At 37.0% G+C, this 22,487-nt stretch overlaps 1 long non-coding RNA gene across 1 annotated transcript; it reads right to left on the bottom strand.

Annotated features, from left to right (window-relative positions):
- Positions 1-16,268: 16,268 nt before the first annotated feature.
- Positions 16,269-19,698, bottom strand: LOC122831236. The gene is made up of 4 exons (XR_006370661.1): positions 19,430-19,698; positions 18,091-18,213; positions 16,953-17,088; positions 16,269-16,524 (listed from the first exon to the last, which is right to left on the bottom strand). It is a non-coding gene; the product is annotated as an uncharacterized LOC122831236 (long non-coding RNA).
- Positions 19,699-22,487: the final 2,789 nt, after the last annotated feature.

Raw genomic sequence — 22,487 nt, 5'->3', positions numbered from 1 at the left:
GGGGTGAGGATGCTCTGGGGTAAATGTTCATTCTTCATCATTTAAGTCCTTGTTAACATGCCAACACCTTTAATTCATTTGAAATTTTAGCTAAACTACAGATACATAATACACACATAGTGAAACATGACAGATTGAATTATAATTTTTTTGAGAACTACAATAGCTTCAGAGCTCTGAAAAGTTGCAACATAACTAAAAGGTTACATGGGAATGAACAAAGATGAGCATTTTCTCTAAAACATCTAAAATGTTGGCTCTTTAAATGATGGACCAAGTGGACAATTTGTGGAAGAAAATGTAAATATGGTTTTCAACATTTTTACAACAAAAAATATTAAGAAAACGGTTGTAATAGGTTCCTCCGTAGTCTGTATTTAGCAATATTTTATCGTATAATGATTTGCATGTGCATATTAAAATGTTCCTACCTTAGTTATTAAACCTAATATGTACTGTATTATATTTATATTTTGGTTTCTAATTTATCTATATACATATTCAACTAACTGTCAACAGGACATCTGTAATATCACAGCAGGAAGCATAGCAAAATTAAATAATGGTTTTAACAGTTATTTACAATTACAAGCCTTTTAGAAGTGAAGTTCAACTCCTTTTGTTCGATTACATGGAGCGATGGAAAAGAAATCATGTTGTGTAGCATAACAAGCACATTCATTTCTAAGACTAGCAGCTGGTTCCGTTTTCCTCTGAATTTATTAACAATGCCGTCCACCCTCCTTGGCTGCTTTCCTGTGAAGCAATTAACACACACTTTGTCCAGATATGTATACCCACTGTTGAAAAATGAGGCAAAACTGTGAACATCTTCTCTCTGTAGACCACCTACTCACACTATGCAACACTGTTCCTCCCCATCTGGAAGTGCACGCTCTGTTTGTATGGACAGCATGTTTTTCTTCAACTGTCCGCCCACCAAAACTCATCATCTTAATTGTCCCTTCTGTTGATGTAAAATCCAATAAAAGTGGCAGGGACCGTCTTGAATTGATTTTGAATAGATGCCACTGCCTGGGTGTCTAAAATCTTGACAGCTGGAGGAGAGCTGATGCACTGTAATAAGAAAAAAATGTGTGTCTCCGTGTGTGTGTGTGTGTTTGTATTTGAAAGGGGGAGAGGAAAAGAGGATTCTTCATCACTGCGATTTTAAAAGTAGTTTGCTGTTAAGTACTGCAGCACATCAGGGATAACCAGTGTCTACATTGCCCAGCCTCATTTTTAGTTTATTTAACCTTGCTGGTAGTGTGAAGCAAATCTGTCTCTTCACATTTTTGTGGATGTGTTCTATTGTTCAGGGGGCATAAATGGCTCATTCACGCTGAAAAATTGGAAGGAAAAAAAAAAAAAGAAAAATCGTCGAGCACAAACTTTTCACATGACTGCACGCTGCTCATTGCAGTTTGACAGCACACAGCTGAAGCTAAGAATAATGCTGCTTTTAAGTACTTCTGACCTTGACTCATACATAAACAACCAGTATTCAATGTGCTAAAGTTCTTACATTTTGTGGTTTCTTGAAAAACCTTCATCACATAACGTCGGTGGTGGGCAAAGAAAGAAAAGTTTCCTCAGCAAAAACTTTGAAGTGTTTAACAGGAAAGCAGTATTGTGTCATAAAAGAATCTTCCACCTCTCACAGCAAAAGGTTGATGCTATTTTAATGTGTCAGGGTGAAGCATTAACATAATAAACTGGCATTGTATTTCTAATGGTCCACCAATAAATCCACTGATGCAGCATTTCAGCAGACCTGGATCAACGAAAAGAATTGACTCATATCTGCTGTTAAAAGATTTTTAAGTTTTCTGAAGTTTTTTTTTCCATACTTACATTTCATCTAATACTTTATTATCAATGGGTAATAATAGCAAAACTTATTCCTGATTAAGTTTTGCTATTAGTCATTGACAAGTATTTGTAGAAGTTTCTAAGCCTGTAGGACTAGATTATCTACAGATTTATACAACATGGGACAGTGGTGAAGATTTGTACGAATAGCTAGCCTGCAAAAATTACCCCAAAATCTAATCAATGGCTTATCCAGTAGATCATAAAAGAAACCAGATCAACATTTAAAACACCTTAGGCCTCTCTTGGCCCATTTAAGATCAGTGTTCATGATTCAGCAATAATAGAAATGTTGGACAAATATTCCATCATTGGGATTTTCTGAGGCAAAAATCATTACTGCTTAAAAATAACGCAACTCAATTCATTATATGCTCACAGGTCTACTGCTTCTAGCAATGGTGGAAAAGCACGTTTCATGTCTCAAAAGAGTTATTAGATTTTCCTGGACCTGCTGATGATAGTGGACCTCATATATGCAATATGCATCTTAAAAAATCAAGGAAGAAATATGAAAATCAATGCATTTGATATAACTAATAATCACTTCAGGAAACTTATTTTTTTTAATTGTACATGTAAATAAATTTACCGAAAATTTTATTTGGGTGGTTTACTTTTTGGAACATGAGATGAGATCTTTTAAGGATGAGAACTGGATGAATAAAACAAAGAATATTGAGCAATATACACATCTCCGCTTCCACATTAACAGAATCACACACAGAGGAGGAAGTGACTGCCATCAACCGGCTCACTTCAGGCTGCTGCACAGCTGTGTTGTGAACCAAAGCTCAGATGATGAGATCATGCCAATAAAACTGAGAATGGAAAACTAAACAGAATAAACAGTATCTGCTTGTATTGCTGACTGTGCATCTTAAATATTGTTTTCAGCATAGGCAACAGCAAGATTTTGGACAGTGTCGACTTTTGAGGTTTAATTTGAGAAAAATATCTGATTCAGTGAGTTTTTAAAGTGCCATTATATAAAGTCATCATGGGCATATCTGTTTTTCTTCAGATGGTACTTTAGACATGTTTGGCATTCATTTTCTATCTGATCTGCAGGATGCATTGAGTTGTATATAGAACATTGTAGTCTTGTGTTTTGCAATCCTGGAAATATTTAAAAAATCCAAAACATTTAGCTACATGTGATTTTACTCACATGTTGACATGTTTTCCAAACTCAGTTGCTTTCATGATCTAAAAGATTTCATTGCCGAACATCATTTAATTTATTCATATTTTTAGTTTACTTCATTAATAGAGACATTTACAGTTTTATTTTAAGTCTTGAATCATTTCCTATTTTAAATGATAAAACAGAAATGTCAATTAAAATTGAGATGTGGTGTATTTATGAATCGCAGTATTCGCCTCTACAGCAGCATTACCACAATGCTGCTGACTGTTATGTCGATGACTGAGCCAGAAAACAAGAAGCAGACAAAAAAAAAGCATTGACACAAACAAGAACTGCCAGCCTTTATTTAATGGCATGCCCATGAATACACAGAGAAAATGGCAGTGTAAAAAGCAGTTATGTGGCACATTGTAAGTACCACTACAAGCCTGAGGCAGCAACACTGAGAAAGAGCAGTGGAAATACAAAGACATTCATCTCAAAACATGGACGTTGGTGTCCAGGGGACAACTTCTGACTTCAGGGACTTCATTTGACTTAGGTGAAGTGACCTGAACCAAATCGAGCAAACATGCTGAAAAGATGTGCCGAGAAAGACGGAGTGAAGTAAAGAACATTATTTTACTTTGTCCAGAGGAACATCAGACCCTGAACAATACCTGGTGTCTAATGCACCAGTCTACAGGGAAACATTTTGTACTTGTGCCTGTAGTTATTTATACTGTGCATGTATGTGTTGTTAATGCTGCTGTGCCAAAATGTTTCCTGGAAGAATTAGCTATGTAGGACATGAGCTAAACAATGTTCAGGAGAGCTTGTGTATTTCTATTTGTCTGTGCAGTGATTTGTTTTGTTGATTTTACAATCTTATGTTGGTAAGTTGGTTTCATGCATCTTCTAAACATGTACAACAACAAGCCCTGTTAACTTTTTGACATTTTCTCTTATTTCTACCACAACTGATGTATTTGAGATTTCATATTCCCAGGCCTGTTACTGAGCAATGTTGCAAATAAGAATTGGAAAAATCTTCAGTCTCTAGATGTGCAAAAATATATCCCACAGGACTTTGAGTTGGAATTACAGTAAAAAGCTGTTTAAATAAAGGGTTGTATTACTAACACTAAAAACCATTTAATCTCACTTTACAATTATGTGTCATTTTGTGTTGGATTATTACTTAAAATCTCAATAAATTGTATTTGAGATTGTAAAGTGGCATAATGGAAAAGGTTGTTCCAAGGCATTTATGTATGATTGGGAAACATACTCTATTTATTTTTGCATTGGTCTGTCCTTTGTAGTTAAGTAACTAAATGTGACAGGCACAGCTCTAAGCGTGTCAGTGGGGGCTTTGAACCAGTGGGACCCAAAAGGACAAGGAAGATAACCCCCCCCCCAACACACCCTGCACATACTAATCAACAAACACACTTGTTTCTTGGTATCCAAGCCTCTAGCATTTTCAGCCAACTCTGATTAATTAGTCTCGTCAGGTACCGTACGTTGCCACTCACAACAATTAGGCCATTAGCCTTTCCCATTTGGCTTTCTGCTCTTAAACAAACAGCAGGACCGCTGAGCGCTTCACTCTCTTTCAGTCCGAGTTTCTCACCCAATCACTGTCCTGCTGCTGGACCCTAGTGCCTGTCCTCGTTCGATGGGGGCAGACTGCTTCGAACTGAGCCCGTTAACCTCCTGCAGCGAAACCCAGCACTTAAAGTAGAGCAATCACGGCAGAGTGTCAAACAATCCTTGTGTAACAGACAGACCTCTTTGGCGTGCTCTTCCTACCCTGTAAATGTCTACCTGCAGGATGCCACTGCAGAGCGCGGCATGTAGGATCTGAACCAAAGTCTTAATTGGATCTAGTTGGCTTTAGCAGATCAACAAGAGAAAAACACATGGGCAGCTAGATTTAAACCTGGCTGTCACCAAACCTTTTAATATTAAAGGGGCAGTATTATATGTTTTCCTGGCACATTGTGCCACTTTACTGTGTAATCAACTAACATCCATTTTTTATAACTTTGGATGTTATAAAAATGCTATATATGTACTTCCTAATTTAAAGGCTTGTTATTGGGCCTCTGTCTCATTAAAAACTCCCACTTTTTCTGAAACTCCTCCATTAGGAAATCATCAGAAGACCACTCCTCTATTAACCCCTTCAAAACAATTTTCACCAGCATTGCACTGAGAAGTAGACTATATAATGATCTCAGCAGATGCACAACTCCACTCGGTATTTGCTAATTGCTACTGGCTAGTCTGAAGGAGCTGACGCATGGGGGATGGGCGTCTGAAGATTGGAAGATTGCAAATTGCAACTCAGAGGAAGAGCTGCATCTCAAAGGCGGCGCTCTGCCCAACTAAGTGTTTTGCACAGCTTAATGGTTGTCATGGAGATTAAAGGATTTCTCAAACATGCATGAAAGAATTGAAACAAGACTCCGGGTATGGTTTTGATGAGGGAATAACATTATAACATGATGTAAAGCCTATTTTACATAATATTGTCTTACAAATAATATCCTCCTTTCGAAGTAGACTAAATATTGTCTACAACTGAGAGCCTTGTGTTTTACAAAATCACCAGTAACACCTAGTTCATGCAGGATTCATTGCAAGCTGTCTCCAGCTTTGTGACATACGCTAACTAGATTAGCCATAGATATCAGTGAGTCAAACAGTCTAACACAAGACAAGGGTAGAAAGATGAGCTCTTAATGTGCGCTGATTTGTTCCGTGGATCCAAGCATGTTCCTGTGTGTCGAGGACGTGGCTGCTCGCCTGGAGTCTTTATGTGCCTCTCTGCCTCTGCTGTTTGTAGCCATCTCGTCATGTTAGCGCGTCAGTCAATCAAGTGGGGGGGGGGGCTCTCTCATCAAGGTGCTGTGCATGATTGCCAACGCTTGGATGCGCAGAAATTTGCACCTCCCCAGAGAGCGTCCCCGCTGAGAGGGAAGGACTCATCTGTCACACAGACCACAGTGCCGATCCACAATGACAGATGTGCGTTGTGACTCAAACGGATGACAGCATCGAACCAGAGGCTGAACAGTAAATACACACAGGGACGCTGACACGTAGCTAGAACAAGCTGTTGGTATACATGCTTGATGATCGTAAATCTGGTTTGTATATCGAACAAGTTTTCTATGTCTCAAAGAGTGGATTTTCAGGTTGTTTTTTTTTCTTTGATGTACTTTTACTGCTTTAGTCAACTGAATAATGAGCAAAGAGAAAATTATAAGAAACACTCCAAAGCTTAGAAATTATTTAGAATGTCAACATATAATCAAGGTTGCAAGTTTTTGGGCTTTTCATTTTGTTTTTAAATTTAATGAGAAAATATTACCATATTCTATAGTTACAGATTAATGATTCAGCTTTTTCTATATGTTTTTTAAACAAGATTTTAATATCGCATCATCTATAGATGATGGAGCCGTTCAGATCTGCATTCTGGATCTGCAGGTGGATTGTTGTTCTACTGTACATAAGACATGATTTACTTTTAAGATGGAAAAAAACTGCAATGTGTTGGATGGCTAAATGGGAACTTAGTGGCAACAGATAAAGGTGTGATGAGCAGTCGAAACAAATCTTTTTCTTCACCCAGCAAAAACTTCACTTAGGATTATGAAACAGCTTGCATCATAGCAGGCCTATGTGCAAATACTGGTGAGGAGAAGAATGTTTATCTTCTTCTCCATAGTGAAGAAAAAAGTTAGACTTGACAAAAATCAGCTTTTAAATCCCCAAGCAAACAAAGTTAGTCTTCACTATATTCACTGAAGTTTGAGCTGGAGAGTTTGCCATCACTTTAGTCTTGGATAAAATTTGTATTCAGAAGTAAAGTCTGAGTTTGGTGAATGTCACATAATCTATCACTCACAACTCTCAACTATGTTAGTGAAATTTTCTTTGACTAATTTTAATATATTTCTTGACTTTAGTCAGGGAACTATAAGTCTAACTGAAATGTCCAACTAGCCAGAATTTAACAGAAAAGGAAAAGTTGTAGCACTTTTTAGATATATCCTTTGAATTTTCTTTTATACTCATTATAACAAATCCATAAGAGCTGTCTACACCAGAATTTTAGGAAAAGTGCTTGTACTGCTGACCTGTATATTTACTGTCAGTAATCATTTTCCTTTGTTGAACTCAGTCACATTTTCAGCCATTTTCCTCCCTGATGCAGTGCCGCCAGGCTTTTGGAACTTTGTCAAGTCTTCTGACCTGTAAGAGAATAAAAAGAGGCACTCGGCGCTTACTGCAGCACAGAGGACCAGGGAAATTAGCAGAGAAAGGGATGAGCTAGAACGGAAAAAAGTACAGAGTGATGGGGGGAGAAGGAGAGCGTTGGGGTTTTGTTTTTTTCCTGTCACAGCAGTCCCATATTGTCCCCAGAAAATGTCACTCTGCCCTTGGGAGGCAGCGCTCCGAGGCGAGACTCATCTGTCTGACCGCATTTACTGAGATGTTCTGTGGCTGCATCCCGAGGAGGCTGGGAGGCGTCCCATTGCACTTTGCCCAGTAACACCCCTCATGCTGATTGTTCCCCACAAAAGCTGCAAGTGTCTTGATCTGTGGGCCACGCAATGGTATTTAAGTACAAAAGTAAATGTGTAACCTAATTCATATTCATGCCGGGTTTCTAACATCATCAGCAGGCACCAGAAAGGCATAAACTTGCTTATCAGAAGTCAAATATTCACCTTATATTAAAAAATATCAGAATTTTAAATTTGATAAACCAGAATTTTGAAGTCTGGGTCTCCTCTGTTAGGTTGCTGCCCCTGTGACCCGATCCCAGATAAATGGAAGAGATGGATGGAGAAATTTAAACCATTATTATTGCTGGATCTCTGCCAGGTTTTTCACACAGCAGAGTAGGTTTGTTTATTAAATACTATTAATGTGTGTAAAAAAAAAAAACAACCATATTTGCTTTCCTAAATCAAAGTGACTACCCTGAATCTTCTGTGAAATTAAAGTCAACTTTAGGTATTGTAGCTTAAAGAACATGTAAAGTTCAGTTCCCATAGTCTTTTTGTTGTCAATTAATACTTAAGATAAACAACAAAACAAAAAAAAACTCCTTAGGGGAAATTACACAGGGCGGCTTTGTACATTTGTATTTTTCTTTTTTTCCCCCCAATTCATGTTGTTGCTTTAAATGTGCTTACCCGTTTGCTGTGGTAATGCTGGAAATGTTATTCTATATATTGATTGTGATCATGTTAACTTTACAGACGAAGGACTAACATAATAGGTTCTTAATTTCTTTACAGGTAACCTTTAGGAGGTTCAGATTTTATGGAGTCCTACTTGCTGGGGAAATTACAGGTGTTTAAGCATAAACATGTTAGCCTTCTAAAGGCATCCATTGTAGCCGTCTGCTTCAACAGTTACATCTACTATCCAAAAAACTTTGAAAAATAACCTTGTGTATCCACAGCAGAATCAGTTAAGCTCTGGTCTTAAACACATGTGGCTGAACCCATTACAACTCAAGTGTAACTTGAATACTTCACACTCTATATCAAAATTTGTAAAACGTTGCTCATTCTCCATATTTACAAATATCAGGTGATCAGATATGCATTCAAAATTAGCAGCACTTAGAAATGTTTAAGAACTTTATTTTGGTAAAATCCTGTCAGGGGTTCCTATACTCAATAAACAATTATTCATGAGTGCATATTCATATTTATAAGTACAACAATTACATCACCAAATATCATCTTTAAGACCATTTAGTGAGATATGTTTGGATTTTCTAATTCACTTGTCATTTTAGGTGTAAATCAGTGTTCTTCAGTTCCAGTCCTCAGAGATCATTTCCCTGCATATTTGTTTCATGCGTCTCTGTTTCAGAACACCAGATTCAAAAGATCGCATCACCTCCTCTGCAGCTATCATGTGCTGCAGAAGCCTGTTAACCACCCACTTGTTCAAGTCAGGTGTGTGGTAAAAGGGAAACACTTAAAACATGTTGGGCAGTAGTCCATGAGGACTGGAATTGAGAAACACTGGTCTAAATTTATTCATTTAGGTTTAAAACAAGAAGCAAGATTGACCTGTACAAACAATTTATTTCAAAAAGTTTCCTTTTTTGGCACAAAAAAATTACATGGGAAATTGTATTATTAGTGTAAAATGCAGATATGGTTAGTAAGTGTTGTATGTTGTTTGTTTCTAGATAATTTTATAAAGAATTCATTGCAGTTGGTCTGGAAGGGCATAAAAAACCTGACTGAGAGAGAACTAGCATTAAAGCACGAAAACAGTCTGTCAGCACCAGGGAGATAATACTGCAATAAAAAGGGCTAATGAGAACATATATTATCCCATTAAAATGAAGCACTGGTCTCCAGACATTCTCGTCTGGTGCATTTAATGAGTGGAAAGCATAAGCATTCGTTTTCACCACTGTGTATAAGTGCACTAAATCAAAGAGACTATTGGGACATTGATGTTCACATCTTGTCCGGGATGGCTTGAATTAAAGTGATGTGTTGAACTACTTCTTGGCTAATTTAAAACAGTCATTCCTAAATTACTTAAGACTGGTTTTGGCCAGGAAAATGATGGCTTTAGTGCATCAGTGACGTCTTGTATTTGCATGTAAAGACTAACATACTGAGAAAAATGTGAGGGGAATTTGATGAAAAGTCCATTACTTTGGGCAATAAAATAAAATTTTTATGTAATATTTGTCCTTTACTTCATGGTTTTGGAATTTTGGCTGTTCTGGGAGAGTTTGTTCTCATGACTAATCTCTGACTACTACTGGGGAGGAGGAAAACCTTTCCTAACCAAGATTGCTAAGTGGATTAAGTCAACTTTATTTGCGTAGCACATTTGAGGCAGTTCAAAGTACTTTTCTTTACAGAAGGAGGATAAATCCAACACCTCTGATCAGGGTGAGCTTATTACCTCCTAGAGCGGCAAGGGTTATACTTGTAAATGAAAAACATTGCATGTGCATAACATATAAGCAGGAGCATATATGGCTGCTAATATTCCTTAAGGTTGGAAATGGTCGCTAAATGTTCATGTTTGAACTGCGTTCCTAGAATAGCTTGAGCTTATAAATTAGTACATAAATGCAAGAATGCGAGTAATCCTCTAATCTAGCATGTTTCTGTCATGCTGAAAGGCAAGCTACATTTGCTGCTCTGGATTAAAGTAGCTCATTAAAACGAGGTGCCCAGGATCGAAATAGGCCAAGAGCGATTCTTTTTGATTCAAATTGAAAACAAAGCAGCTCAAGGAAATAAATAGTTTATCAGAGCTGGGCAAGCCTTTCCTCTTGTCTGCCATAAGCCCCGGACACAACACTGGCTCATCGACTCGGCTGAGCACTAAGATTAAATGGCTTATTGACTGCGACAGGACAGAGGCATCAAAAATGAACTTGTGGAGAGAGTCACCTTCAGATGTCTTCCAAACAATGAGATCTCTGAGACACAAACAGGAACGGATCACAAAGTTTGCAACTTGTTGAGATTTAGTTTATTTAATCAAGAAAAACTTGAAGCAGATCCGTCACCGGTTCGTTGCACTTTCATTTGACATCGTCTTCAATATTTACCTCTGAACGAATGCCTGGAGAACAGCAAGGGAACCCTTATTTAAATGTCAACATATTGAACCAGTTTTACATTAAAGGAGGGACAAATTATTAAATGTTTAAATGCCATATTTTTCTCTCTGCTGATAGATTCATAAAGGCCAGTTAGCAAATGTGTCTCTCCTGAGAGTAAATAGCTGAACATTTATGGAGGGAAAAAGAGTTTCTGTGTAACAACTGATCACCAACCCTCCCCAATGAAATCACAGAAATCAACTTCACTATAAATTTTCTCTCACACACTTTAGTAGTGTGCAGGTTTTCAATAATTTATAGAAACATAAGAGCATCCGTGGACAGAAGCTTGAATTTTTCAAATGCAGTCTATCTGGCTCAAACAGCTGGAGGTCTCTGAAGGTACATTCTCCAGTTTGTCAATATGCTTTGCTCGTATAGGCTGTGAAATTAAAATAAATAGGTTATTGACTGGCAGGTGACTTGGCAATGGGACTGCTGTAATACACACCCACTTGCTCAATGACCAAACCTGTCAAAAACTTGTCCATAAATCAAAGAATAATAATAATAGGTTCTTATTTTGTCTTCTTTTCAATCTCTGCAGGATTCATTTGTTTTTAATTTGCTCCAATTGTCAATCTGCAGACCCTCTTCACTTTTGCATAAGCAATAACAAGAGAAATTCCCACTTCCAAGCCTCTCAAATGCTTGGTATGTACCCTCTGCCCCTACCTTGAGTTTATTTAAAACAAGGTTAAAAACCTTCTTATTTGACATTGCCTATACTTAAGTGTTTGTTTTTAGCTATATTCAAAACTGTAATGTTTATTTTGTTCATTTTCAATCTGCTTGGTCTTTAATTTACTTTCTTTTTATTATCTTCTTGTACGTGGTTTTTAACTTGTTTTTGTACAAGCACTTTGAATTGTCCTTGGCGGAAAGGTGCTATATAAATAAAGTTGCCTTGCTTTGCCACTGTAGTGATATTTTTAACCAAATCTGGGGAGGTACAGTGCTGCAGAAAAGTATCCATTCTTCTTAAAGTTTTCCAAATATTATATTGGATGCAAACAACACGTTATTGAAAGCTTTACAGTTAAAATTCCCAAATTTTCAAGACTTAAACTTGCAAAGTTTGACGTCGGACAGACAGACAGAAGGAAGGATGGAAAATACAACTTCTTTTCTTTTCATCATATTTTTCAAATGTATGGAATATCTGCAAAATTTTAAAAATAGTTCATCCACGTCATCAGTGGTCATGTAATTACTAGCTTGAGCATTCATGGCTGCTCCATTGAAGGGAACTACTTCTTGCGTAGCAGAGAACAAGGGGGAAGGTGTGAGCAACATGTACATGAGCATGACTGACATTGGTAAGACCCTCCTCCCAGCTCTGATTAATTAATTTTAGAAAATAACAAAAATTGGAAATAAACATCCACATTATCTTTCTTAGAAACAAGAAAGATAATCATAATAAAATATAATATTCAGCTTAAAGCTGTAGTTATTGAAGATTCAATCTATTGGTTTTGTCTTAAAAGGTGTAAGTTTAAATATTTTTAAGGGCTTCAAAGTTGCACTTGGAGAAATAGCAGCCATCTTTATTCCCCCAGTTGTCCTATGAAAATATAGCGCTGTTAGAAAACAGAATAGTAAGAGGGCAGACAATTCTAGCGAGTGACCATTTTTCTTATTCTGTCCAGCAGTCTTGGCAGTGGTTGGTTTGATGGATGCGAGGCCACCTGCCTCGCCGTGGGGTGTGTTTCAGTGCTGGGAAATGCCTCCAGCCAAATGTAATCTGCTTAATGTTGTGTAGATATTGCTGCTATTATGACAGAACACCACATTGCAGGTTTCCTCCTTGTCGGTACAAGAGCACGGAAAGGACGCTGGTTAAGAATAATGATATGGTGAAGGTAGCACGTGCAGGTGGGAAGGAGAAGGAAAAACGTTACAATAAATCTAGTCTCGAAGCTAAAACTACAGCATCGTGGCTCATTGAAAAAACATAAAACAAAACTGTGTCTTGCGCTACATTGACCAAGCAGCAGGACGCTCAGTTACACCAGTCCAGATGAAAAATTACTGGTTTACAGATAACTGTGCAGCTCTACATTTTGAACAGCAAAAAGCAAATTTTTTTTATTTCACATCCTCTAAGTTTGGTTGCTAGAATGGTACGGAATATACCAGCCTAATCAAAAATATTGCTTTGAAGTCTCTTACAGCTGTTGTAAATTCAATGTTGGTTGTGAAAAATCAGTTGATTGCAATTACATTTATGTATTCAAGGTTGTTTCTTGTTAATACTAATTCTGATGGAATAATTTTAGTGGTCAAAGGTCAATAAAATTTGTTGTTGCTTCAGTGTGTAAGTTTAAAAAACTGTCAAATTTTTTCCCCCTTCCTGATCTGGCTAGAGATGACGTGTTTAGTGGCAAACTGTTATTGAACAGCTGGTTGTCTAGGTGTTTTCTTAAAAACAATGTGGGCACTGTTATACCCAGCAATACCCATTTCCCATGTTATAGTGACAATCTGCCAGGGGAAGATTTTTAAAATCAGTGTTAAGAAATTACAGCTTCTTGCTGAAAAGTTGCTTATAAAATAGTTTTGTCTTATTTTTTTTTATTTATTTATTTTTCAAAATCTGTTTATTGTCTTTTACATTTCGGAGACATACAGACAAATAACTCACAAGTGCACAAAACACCTAACAAAACCAAAAGAAAACACATTAACAAATTAAACATTCAAGGCGACAAGCATTTGGTGATTACAGCAAATGCTGACAAAAATATTTTAAGTATTTTAAGTTATCTCAGGGGTGTATGTTGAGACTTAGTCCAAGTTTTGTCTTATTTGAAATGTACTAAGATATTTACACTAGAAATCAGACCAAAAATAATAAATAAATTTTGTGTTTTTTATAGTGTATTCAGTCGGTTATTTTGCGTCACACATTTTTATGTCATTTTGTAGAATAGTCTTCATTTTGACAATCATTGTCTTTTTTGAGGAAAGAAAAAAATAATTGATTTATTATGTGTAATGATTGATTTGTAAAAGTAATAAAAGGCCAAAACATGCAAGGGGGTGAAAGCTTTTATACTCACTGTCAGTGGTGAGAAATTGTTGCTTAAAAAAACTAAGGTTTACCTCATTACATTGTTCTTGGTCCAGATTTTTACAGAAATTAAACAAAACTTATTTGTTGTATTTATGTCCAGTTTGAGTGATATTTCAAGATGTATGCAGATAACAGTTTTGTGTGGAGGCAGTGGCATAATTTTGTGTTGATGGGTCCCAATGGGATATGCTTTTATTGTGTTTTATATTTGCATTTAAACACTGCGTAGCAATCTTTATGATTTAATATAACTAAAAGACGAGCTAGAGACGGACGGCTATTGCAAATTTTCTTTGGCTACTAGTATAAAGGTGAATAAATATTTAATACCAACCCTTTACTACTACTGCAAAAAAAACCTTTAAAATGGTATTAATGTAAGAAAAAGATGATGCATATAACACTATGTTTCCTGCATATAGTACACTATATGATCAGCTCATTTGAAAATTGAACCGCCTGTGCATCACTTACCCAGATTTAATGATACAAACATAATGGCTGTCTGATCTCTAACAACCAACCATTAAATGTGATTCTGTGACTTTTACATTGCAAGAGTCATTTTCTGTTAATCTCTTGCTTAGGTCCTCAAAATTCTGTACAATATTTGTGCAACATGACAAGGCTGCCCTGACGGACGGTAATTCTATGTTTTTAGAAATGCTTAGCAGTTCAACCCTAGTATCCAGGGAGAACAAATCATTAAAAAACAATCAATAAGAAAATATGTCAATTAAGAACTTTCAATCTGTAAGGTCCTTTCCATTGATTTTTGTTCTTCTTTGTTGCCACCATACTTGAACAAAATGATGTCTCCAGACTGAAAGAAGCTAGACAAAGGAAATAGATTCCCAAACATGCATCCCCTCCTCCTTATTACCTCTTTTTGTATTTACTTTTAATTTGTATCGATCTTTCACCTGCACCTCAATTTTGCTGATGTCAGAAAGGTGAGGGAGCATTACAATATACAATACTTTTTTTCTCCTCTCTTATCATGGAGGAAATGAAAAGCAAATGGCACCTTTGTCCAGGACGTGAGATCGTCCAGGCGGAAGGGCTTTGAAGCGCAGGGTGAAATTGAAAAGGTTGCAGGTTCACATCCCCGGACAATGCTGGCCCTTCTGCCTCCACTCCTGCGGCTCACAGGAGATTAGAGAAGCGAAAGAGATAAGGAGCAGCATTGGCTAAATGTTTTTTTTTTCTTCCAGAATGGAGGCTGGGCAAATTGGAAAAGCTGAAGTGCTCTAGTTAGCCAGAAGACAGACAAATAGAATCAGACTGGCAAAGCAAGAGCATAAAGTGAATCACTCAGACCTGACCTTGACGTGATCGTGCATAAACTGGTCTGCTGGTTCAAAGATAAAAATAATAATAATTAAAAAAAAACTGAGCACAGGCGATCAATAGAGAAACAGCACATCAAAGATGGGATTTCAAAATCATGTTCTTTGTGCCAGTGAGCAATTATGTCATATGTAGTGACAATATTTTTAATCTTAGTGACTTTTCTGGTATATGAAAACCTCAGTGGGCAGCAAACGGCAAAGTAATTCACAAGCATTTGTAAGCTACAAATGCTTGTGAGCATTTGTAGAACTCTTTTATGGTCTTCTTTACTCATCTAGAATGTATCCATCAAGGGTTTAAAATAGGTGATGCTTTAGGGAAATCAAAAAGGAAGCAAAGGAAAATTCATTACGTTGGAGCCTGTCACAAACGCTCAGGTTGATTAGCATAGCCACAGATGATAGATAGACAAAATACCTTTAGTGTAAAAGTGAGATGTTTCTCTGCTATTAGCACATTTAGGAGTGCTTACACAGGGGTGATTGACAATGCTAAAACACTCCCTCTAGCTCTGATTGGTTGATTTTGATCGGGAACGCCGCATTTCTTCAGACAGCAATAGTTGTGCCTGAAGGAGCTTGATCTTTTCATAGTTTATCTGTCTCATATAATATGTAAATATTTATTACATATGTTAACAAATATGTAAAAAAACAGATTTTTGTAAAAGTTACAAACTGGAGCTTTAAATCCATGCATAAAAATATGATACATACTTGAGGGAGCCACTAAAGTTAGGGGATGCCATTGCCCTCCTTTGGTGTCAGAGCTGGTTTGCAAAGAAAGACAGACTGAAATAGGAGAATTATAGAAACATGCAAGGAACCAAAGGAAGAGAAGTTGACAATATTATTGCTCATTAAAAAGCTAATTTAGTAGGTGTCATTTTGGCCATTATGGAGTCCAGTGGGCATTGTTCTCTCTTCTGCTGTGTCCCCAACATGATATTTGAATTAGCAGGTCTAAATGACAAGACCGCCTCAAAGAGGAGCCCACAGGCCCCGCTCTCCCAGAGTTTCAAAGGCCCAGCAACCTGGTTGCTGCTGGCTGTCAGAGAGTCGATTGGAACGTGTGGCAGTGAGATAACCTGTACGAGACAGAGCCCAAAGCCGTTCGCCTCTTTGACAGGCTTATTAACGGGAAACCGCTGAGGAAAAAAAAAAGGTCCATATCGGCAGAGGGATCAGGGGAGAAGAAACCTTCCCTTATCACCAGGACACCGGGGATTAAAGCCTGCCCTGCTCTGATAAATTAATTATTCTCTCTTATCTCTCATGTTTAAAGACTGTCAGACAAACCACCTGGAGCCATAGTGCTGGACAGCCCGTGTGACAGTAAGAGAAAGAAACATGTAGCCTATGCTTGGGCTCATCTTGCTCTATCCAAAAACGGTTTTCTTCCAGTTTCCTGGATGCAACATAAAAACAAATAAACAGACTTTCCTTTATGTTTCAGGGGATATCAGTAAAACTGTGCAGAAGTGTTGACAATTATTACTGGGCAAGAGATTGCTTCGAATAGGAAATCTTAGAAATGACACACAGGTAAAACTCTTTCATGGAAAATTTGTCATAAACCCACAAGCACAAACTGCTTTCTGAAATGCCTCAAAAATCACAAGTATAAAGCGTGATCTCCCTTAAAGTTGTGAGTATATAAAAATAAAGCCAGAACACCATACTGTGGGAATGCAGACGTAGTTAAACAACATCTGTACCATGGATAAACTCTTTGTCAAATATCTCTCCAATACAAATAACAGTAATGCTGCACAAAATTAATGTAGCAATCCTGCTGGTCAAGGAGAGGCTAAAAATGTAAATAATGCATCTCACCGTCTTGCTTTCCTGGAAGTGATTTCTGAATCTTGTTTATGCATTTACATCCTGCAGCCTGCTGGATGCACACACCATATCTCCTCCAGTAAAATCAACTTCACCTTACACAACCCTACAGATGTGAGCAAATGACCTAGATGGAAATGAGAAAAATTACATCTTAATCTCACCTTTAATGTTTTGTGAAAGAGGCTACAGTGATTTTATTGAATATGAACTCTGCCAGGTACTTCTATACACTTCTACTAAATCTATTCTTCACATTGACGTTTGAATTAAACGTAATTGCATTTTAAGAGAAGAAACGAAACAATTCAATGACTTAGATTTGCCATGCACACAAAAACTGCTGTTTTCAATTTACACAAATGGTGAGTTTATACCATTATACAGTTTTCTCCAAACATTTGGGATAAAAATTCTAACCCCGTATATCTGGTTAGAGAACGAGGAGTCTTGCCATTCCTTACTTGCCACCATTTTGAACCATTAAATGACAGCTACTCACAGTGAGGCAGGTTCTACTGGAGATATTTTCCAGTAAAAAAGAAGAAATTCTTTTCAACAGTTGCCACATACTTGCTCAGAAAAGCTCTAATGTCAACAAGTCAGTGCAAACGGCTGAGCTTCCTTGGATAGAATGAAATTTACTAGTTATCATTGTAAACTGCATTGTATATTATAATTAGGACAGATATTTTTACTGAATTAATTTGATTATATATTTCTGAATATAAATTGTCTTTTCTTATAAAGTCCCCCAAAATAACAGCTTAAATGACAAGTTACTGCATTTTAATTTGAATTCACAAGGAAATATGTTCAAGTTAGCAAGAAATCTGATCAGTAAAGCATATCTAGAAACCTTTAAAATTGGATAAAATTGAATATTTTCTGTGTGGTGCTTTCAGGAAAAGCAAATAAACTTGTCCATCCATTTTATCACCTGGAAATAGAAATGAATATTAATGGGTTTGCCAATTAAAAACCTAAAATTAAATGTCATGTTTGGTGTCACAAAGCAAAAACATGAAAGACAGACATTGTTTCGGTATCTATTAAATTTTGCCAACATAAGAAGATTCTAAGTGGTAGGAGAGGTTTTCAAAGGCGTAGCGTGCCTGTGTCACAATACCCTCTGATGTCCTTGAGATAGTTGCTTGAAGTCTGTCAGCGGTGCTCACCTCCAGCCTGACGGGGCCAGCACACATGGAGGGTGATTGACAGGGTGGGTGAGTCGCAGGCTTCCCTAGCCTCTCTGCAATAATAGCAAAAACACCAATGCCGGGAATGTTAATGTCCTTCATATTTTATTAATTCAAAATCCATGGGATATCAGCTTGGTGCTTTATGAAAAGAAAACATCAATCCTGCAGAAGTAATGAGTGCAGCAGCAGATTGGGGGTGAGGGAGGAGGCAGCAAAGAAGAAGGGGGAGGATGAGGCATCGAGAACCCCTCTAGGTATGTACTGAGGGAGACGGAGAAAACTAATATTTGACTGTCCGCTGTCGGGTCTTGTTGGCTAAATGACTGTGCCTCAGGGAAGAAACAAGCACAGCGGCTGTTGCTGATGTGTCTCATCCAGCTCAGTGGAATGATTGCTACACCTTATATGCATCTGTGAATGGCTTTATATTTGTGCACACAAACACATAGCTGTTTTTTTTTTTGTTTTTTTTATTCCCCTGTGTGTGCGTGCTCTTTAGTTCCTTGATTGAAGTGTGGGGGCTCTGTTGTTTTCAAAGCTTGTCACATATTTTTAGGCATCAAATTGACAAGACAGAACAGCAGCTGCATTAAAAGTGATGTGTAGTTTTCCTTAAAAGCCTGCATATGGAACTGCCGGAAACAGTCTGAAGGTCACAGCAGAGAAAACAGGGACACAGCTTGTCAGGGTGCTACAATGTCACAGGCAGGTGCCATGAAAATTCAGAGCAGCTGGTAGAAAAGATCTTAGAAGTCAACGTTAAACTTTAATACGCTACAAAAGACTTGCCACAAATCATTCGCTTCTCTATTAGGCATGTAACAAGGAATATAAACTTTTTTTAAAGTTGCATAAAAGATTCATGTAATTCAGAGTTTAGAAGTATTTTTTTAAAATACTAAAGAAAGCACCAATTCCAACTCTTGGGTGAGGAAAAATAGCTATCTGCTGTCCAAAAAGCAGCTATAAGCTGCCAAACTTTGCATGTTTGAATGTCACAGATGCTCTAGGACAGAAGAATAATGATATAGGAGGGAAAAGGTTTATCCTAAATATGTTTAGAACTTGAAGCTCCTTTGTTTTTGAGCTCACATTGCTTCACTATTTACAGAGGCTAGACCTTCAAATTTGATGACCTTCAAACTTTGAACAAGTCACCTAATAGAAAACACCTGTAAATGCTATCTTGGGGTGGCAGAGGAACCAAACTAGCAACCACTAATGATTGAGAAGGGAAAGGTTTCCAATAATGTCAGAAAAAGTCACCTGATTTGACAGTTTTCACCAGTGTTATGGAGAACAAAGAGATGTGATGTTAGTCCCACGTTGCGATCTGTAAGGCCAATAATTCACTTTCCTCTTGCGAAAAATAAAGCCTATTTATTGTCATGAATTGTTGTAGGTTAAGAACCAGGTACAGACTAATAATTATTAAGAGAAAAACTCAAAATTATTGTCAAGATATGAGACAACTAGAGAATAAATGTCCAGAACAATGTTGAGCTGGCAAGGCAGCAGGAGGACATGCAATCATGCATGGCATTTAATGCAAGGGTCTAACAAGAGTGCAGGAAACAAACAGGCTTATAAAAGCTTGGTAGGGGATTAGTAAAACAAGGACCAGGTGAGTTTAGTCAGCAGAAATGCATCACAGCTGAGAAGGGAATGTAATTTTAACATAACAACAGGTTGCTGCAGTCTGCTTGCCAATAATTTCTAGAGAACTGCAATAAAATTCTCAATTATCCCTGTTAGGTACCAGCTTTACTAATAATTTGACCTGAAAAGCCCAATAGAGAATGTAGAGTTCTTTGCACTCAAAAAATAACATATTTTTGCCATAAGTCTGGAATGTTGATACCAATTTTGAAAACATTGTGTAATCTTGCTTTAATTTATATTTAGACAAATGAGTATAATTTTAACAACCATTACTGAATTGTCTCAGTAGTAGTAGCATTAAACACAGCTTTTCTGTTTTAAAGAAAAAATAGTATTAATTTCTACATTTTTACATTTTTGGGAGATACTTTGAAAACTGTATATTTTGCTACGGGTTACCATCCATCCATCCATTTTCTATTCACCCTTTGTCCCTAATGGGGTCGGGAGGGTTGCTGGTGCCTATCCCCAGCTAACGTTCTGGGCGAGAGGCGGTGTTCACCCTGGACAGGTCGCCAGTCTGTCGCAGTACAGGTTACCATGATAGGAAAAAAAAAAAAAATGATTGTGATGACAAAAACAACAACATGCCTCGATTGACTGCATATTTCTGCACTTTGAATGTGTGTTTAAAGCCTTACCATAAAACGTAAGTATGATTCTGAGAGGAATAAAATGGTTTCTGCAGCTTTAAGAGCAGGTGGTTCTCTATAGATTGCAGAACTACTAGGCAGTTGCTGTCACTTTGTGTGAAGGGAACAGATGGAATCATGACAACTTCCATTTATGTCCACCATTCCCACTATTATTATCGTGATTTTAAAGAGACTGGATTGCGCATATGGTGAGCAGGTCCCTAATGACATGATGGATGTTTAGTATTCTCTGGGGCAGTTTATTGTTCACAAATGGGTGAGAATAGACAGTTTAATAGTTTCAGGCTAAAACTGCTGCTGCTTTTTAAGAAGGCCATCATGTCCAATCATTAAACATCTGGAATGTATCTGGAAGTGTCTTTCAGCTGCTGCCATAATGGCTCCAATCTTTCCGTCTTCTAGCTGTGCTTATTTTAATCGCTGCAGGTTGCATAGCAAAAACCTGAGACTAATAAAAGTGATAAATGATTTTTTGGCAATTCACAAAAAGTTTAATCTGTTTCTCTCAGAAAGAAGAACTTATATTCAGAGAAGATGCCACCAGCTTATGCACACCCACATCTATCAGGCGTTTTACCTCACTGGTGACATTTCATCCTTGAATGAATTCTCCTGGCATCTAAAGCCTCTCTTCACCTCCTCTACCTCCTGCCTGCACACATAAAATATCTTAATGCATTTAACAAACATGGTCACAAGAACTGACCATGGTTTCGCACCTTTAATGTGGTTTGAGAATTTTATGGCTTTAAGAAAGTTTTGTCATTTACTAATGTAGAAGTTGATCCTTTTGGTACATTAGAAAGTTGATTAGGGTTTAATTTCATCATTTCTATTCATTGTTTCTTAAAAGTTTTTTGCTAATTGTCTTAGAGAGAATACTAAACCATTCTACATTTTGACCCATTGTAATGTGACGTCATGCTGGACATTTACAAATCCTACATGCACTTTAACTCTTTAAAGTTCGTCAAAAATCACACCTGCATTAAGGTTTTTGGCTGTCACTTGGCAATGCACAGCTTCATTTCACTGTTTGATTTATGCTTACTTTATCTCCAAAAACTTTGATTAAGCATTTGTTTCTCCAGCTTGTAATTATCCTACCATAAAAATTTAAAGTTTATAATTTCATTTTAAGCCTCGAACCTTGAAAATTCAGAGTGGAATTAAATATTTTTTATGTTGCTTAATGCTAGCATTTTAAATATTTAGACCATCTATATGCTGAGATTCTGCTACTATTTAAATGAACCTTCATCTCTACCACAAATCACAGGTTGGACTTTGGCCAGACTCTTAATTCTCCATCATATATTTATATAGAAGAATCATTTGAATCCAGAGAACAGGTCAAATGGGCTTAACTATGTGGTGAATAATTTAAGATTCTATTAACATTTAAATTTGACATTGATTTCACTCAGTCAGGCTTCAGCTAAGTGACAAGAAACAAGAAGATGTTAGAGAAAAAGAATCCTGCTATTTGTCCAAGAGGCATTTTTTATAATTCTAACAATTCAATGTAGTGCTACAAAAAGTTTTAAAGACTCAGTTTCAGATAGGATTAATTTATAATTCTGCCTTTCCTGTAACAAACAGGAAATAACATTTTGAACCAACCATATTGTTTTTATGTACAATTTGACCAAAATATTATAAATAGTCCAGGTATATTTCCATGTTTAAGCTAAAGATTCTTTATAAACAATAGAAAGAGTTCATGTTTTGCGGCTCAACATAAGTTTGTAGATATAGATGTGATGTCCTGGCATTGCCTTTAAGAGATCTGTTTACACACAGAGAGAGGAGACCTTTTAATAGGACAGACCTGCCACTTACATTGAGGTCATTTCATTTAAAACTTGTATTTACTGGACAGATGCCCGGATAGTTCAAGACTGTGCAGATTTTATACTTACATTGGATCTAGTTTTGTGTTATGTCTGAGAAAAATACTAACACTAATACTAATACTAATGATAATAATAATGCATAGATATAAT

The sequence above is a fragment of the Gambusia affinis genome, linkage group LG01 (genome assembly GCF_019740435.1).
Source record: "Gambusia affinis linkage group LG01, SWU_Gaff_1.0, whole genome shotgun sequence".
Classification (NCBI taxonomy): Eukaryota; Metazoa; Chordata; class Actinopteri; order Cyprinodontiformes; family Poeciliidae; genus Gambusia; species Gambusia affinis.
The sequence above is the reverse complement of the archived record's forward strand: the minus strand, read 5'-3'. Positions and strand labels throughout refer to the sequence as shown.